This window comes from Phyllostomus discolor, chromosome X (genome assembly GCF_004126475.2).
Source record: "Phyllostomus discolor isolate MPI-MPIP mPhyDis1 chromosome X, mPhyDis1.pri.v3, whole genome shotgun sequence".
Classification (NCBI taxonomy): domain Eukaryota; kingdom Metazoa; phylum Chordata; class Mammalia; order Chiroptera; family Phyllostomidae; genus Phyllostomus; species Phyllostomus discolor.
The window spans coordinates 96,308,329-96,312,353 of record NC_050198.1 but is presented as its reverse complement, the minus strand read 5'-3'; the positions used below and the strand labels follow the sequence as shown (position 1 = coordinate 96,312,353).

The window sequence follows — 4,025 nt, the reverse complement described above, 5'->3', positions numbered from 1 at the left end:
ATTGAGCCACATAAGTTAGGGCAGAATTATGATTTTTATTGTTTGCACAATATTCCATTCAATCCATGTGTCTTATTTTACTTAACTACTCTGGCTATATTTGGCTACTAACAGTTACAATGTATTTGTATATAGGTATATATAGTTTTTTCCTTCTTTTGAATGATTACTCTAATGACAAAAATTCAAGACTGGAATGTAAAAGGGTATGAACATTTTTTTTATGATTTCTGATATGTATTGCCAAATTGCCCTTCAAAAGAATTGTTCTAATGTACCCTGCTGCTGGAACAGTATGAGGATATTCTTCTATCCTTTCACACCTCTGCTAGCCATGGGGCTGATGGAACTGAGCAAAGAAATGATAGGCATACTGTAGACCTTTACTGAGTATTGGGCTTGTGTCAGGAGGCCTTGGATGGCAAAGTCCAATGTGGTCACCACAAGGCATCTTTGCAAGTGCACTCAGACCAGGTGGGCAAGGGCAACAAGGAGGAGGCCACCTGGGCTTCCAGTTCTGGAGAAAGTCTATTCTGTTTTGAGTGACAAGGTGCAGATGAGCAAGAAACAGTGGACAAGGACTCTGATGTGTTCACCCGAGATTGGGACTGGGACATGTATTGGAGATTACTCTTTAAAAATACATCTCTAGCCTTGGATGGTGTGGCTCACTGGATTGAGCACTGGCCTGTGAACTGAAACATCACTTTTTCAATTTCCAGTCAGGGTACATGCCTGGGTTGCTGCTAAGTCCCCAGTTGGGAGCATGTGAGAAGCAGCTGATCTATGTTTCTCTCCCTCCTTTCCCCTCTCTCTAAACATAAAATATAAATAATTAAAAAATAAAAATACATCTCTAGAAGATATTAAAGCTTTTAAAAAGGCATACAAAGGTTCTGAAGAAGAATTGGCTGGCCTGTCTGGACTTCATCAGGGACATGGATCAGATCATGGAGTCTGCACTGTGTGTGAAGTACACAGAGGAGTCCAGGATAAGGAATATTCTTCAACAAGCCACTGATGCTTGAAAGGTCCCATCTTATGATGTCTTCACCAAAGAATTGAGGCAAAAGATGAATGAAGGGAAAAGGAGAGCTCAGGAAGAAGCTAAAGAAAAAGAAATAAGCAGGAAGGAGTTGGAACTTGATGAAGAAGTAGATAATTGATGGCAGTCATTCAGAGCAAACAAAAGGATCAGCAAAAGGAAATGGACAGAACTAACACATATCCTTCTCAAACTACCAAAATGTTCAATAGGAAGAAAAATTCCCAAGTTTATTTTAAGAAGCTAGCATTATCTTAATTCCAAAACCAGATAAAGACACTACAAAGAAAGAAAATCATAGGCCAATATCCTTAGTGAAAATAGATGTTAAAATGCTCAATAAACTATTAGCAAACTGCATCTAGCAATACATTAAAAAATCATACACTATGATCAAGTGGGGTTTATTCTGGAGATGCAAGGTTCATAGAATATTAACAAATCAATAAATGTGATACACCACATAAACAAAATGAAAGATAGAAACCACATGATCAGCCCTGGCTGCTGTGGCTCAGTGGATTGAGTGCTGGCCTGTGAACCAAAGGGGTGCTGGTTTGATTCCCAGTCAGGACACATGCCTGCATTTGATAAAATCCAGCACTCATTTATGATTAAAAAAAAAAAACTCAGCAAATTGGGAATACAGGGAATAGAGGGAACATATCTGAACATAATAAAGGCCATATATGAAAAACCCACAGCCAACATCATATTCAATGAACAAAAACTAAAAGCATTTCCCTTAAGACCAGGAAAGACAGGGATGCTTGATTTCACCACTATTATTCAACATGGTACTGGAAATCCTAGCCAAAGCACTCAGACAAGAAGAAGAAATAAAAGACATCCAAATTAGAAAAGAGGAAGTAAAGCTGTTATTTCCAGATGACCTGATAGTGCACATAGAAAACCTTAAAGACTCTACCAGAAAACCTACTAGATCTAATAAGTGAATTTGGCAAACAGGATACAAAATTAATATCCAGAAATCAATGGTATTTATACACACCAACAATGACCTATCAGACAGAGAACTAAGAAAACAATCCCACTTACTATAGCAAAAACAAGGTGCCTAGGAATAAATTTAACCAAGGAAGTAAAAGACCTGTACTTGGAAAATTATAGTACATTGAAGAAAGAAATTGAGGAAGATACAAATAAGCGGAAGCATATAAAATGTTCATGAATTGGAAGGATTAACATCATTAAAATGGCCATACTATCCAAAGCAATCTATAGATTCAATGTAATTCCTATTGAAATAGCAATGGCATATTTCACAGATCCAGAACAAATATTCCAGAAATTTATATGGAACAACAAAAGACCCCAAATAGCCTCAGCAATCTTGACAAAGCAGAACAAAGTTGGGGGTATCACAATACTTGATATCAAGCTACACTCCAAGGCCATTGTAATCAAAACAGCTTGGTACTAGCATAAGAAGAGGCATATATATAGATCAGTGGAAGAAAATAGAGACCCAAGAAATAAACCCACGCCTATATGGTCAACTAATATTTGACAAAGGAGGCAAGAGCATATAATGGTGTAAATACAGTCTCTTCAATAAATGGTATTGGCAGAATGGTACAGGTACATGCAAAAAAAATGAAACTAGACCATCTTCTTACACTACACACAGGAATAAACTCAAAATGGATAAAAAACTTAAACATAAGTCACAAAATCATAAAAATCCTAGAAGACAACATAGGCAGTAAAATCTCAGGTATCTCTTGTAACAATATTTTTGATGATATGTCTCTTAGGGCAAGGGAAAAAATGAAAAAAATAAATAAATGGGACTACATTAAACTGAAAGTTTCTGCACAGCAAAACAAACCATCAAAACATGAAAAGGGAACTCACTGATGGGAGAACATATTCGCCAATGATATATCTGATGAGGGGTTATTTCCAAAATATATGAACAACTTATATAACTCAACACCAGGAATACAAACAACCCAATTTAAAAAAAAAATGGGCAAAGGACTTGAACAGACACTTCTCCAAAGACGACATACAGATGGCCAATAGACATTTTTAAAAAATGCTCACTGTCACTAATTGTTACATGCAAATTAAAACCACAATAAGATATCACCCCCTGCCTGCCAGAATGACTCCTATCAATAAATCAACAAACACCAAGTGTTGGTGAGGATGCAGAGAAAAGGGAGCCCTAGTGCACTGTTGGTGGGAATGTAGATGGGTGCAGTCACTGGGGAAAACAGTACAGAGTTTCCTCAAAAAGTTAAACATGGAACCACCTTTTGATTAATTCCACTTCTAGAAATATATCTTAAGAATCCCCAAACACCAATGTGAAAGAATATATGCACCCCTACATTTATAGCAGTGTTATTTACAATAGCCAAGATCTGGAAACAGCCTATGTGTCCATCAATACATGAGCGGGTAAAAAAGCTGTGGTACACTTACACAATGGAATACTACTTGGCCATAAAAAGAAGGAAACCTTACCTTTTTCAACAGCATGGGTAGACCTGGAGATTATTATGCTAAGTGAAATAAGGCAGTCAGAGAAAGACCAATACCATCTGATCTCACTTTTTATTTGGAATCTAATGAAAAAAATAAACTGACAAACAAAAAAATAGGAGATGGACAATTTTCTGGCCCAGATGTAAGCAAAGTCCTGCAAACCTTCCAAACAAGGAAGGGGAAAACAGCCCTCAAGAAAGAAAATAAATAATGGAATTTTCTCTTCAAAAGTCCTTATGTATTCATTGGTGCCCTTGTAGGCAATGTACAGTCAGAATTTGAAGAAAAGTAAACCCAACCCTTGATAAAAGTTCTCTTTCCTACCTAATTATTCAGACTGACTATGTAAACTAGAATCTCTCAACCTGATCTTAGTATATCCTAGAAATTTCCTGACATTCTGTGCAGTCCTCCTATGAAAGAATTTGGTGGTGATTATTATGAAAAGAGGGAGAGGTTAGTA

The 4,025-nt window shown here is 36.8% G+C and overlaps 1 pseudogene; it reads left to right on the top strand.

The window, feature by feature from the left end:
- Positions 1 to 334: 334 nt before the first annotated feature.
- On the top strand, positions 335 to 3,822 carry LOC114504562 (annotated as a pseudogene).
- The last annotated feature ends 203 nt before the right edge of the window (positions 3,823 to 4,025 follow it).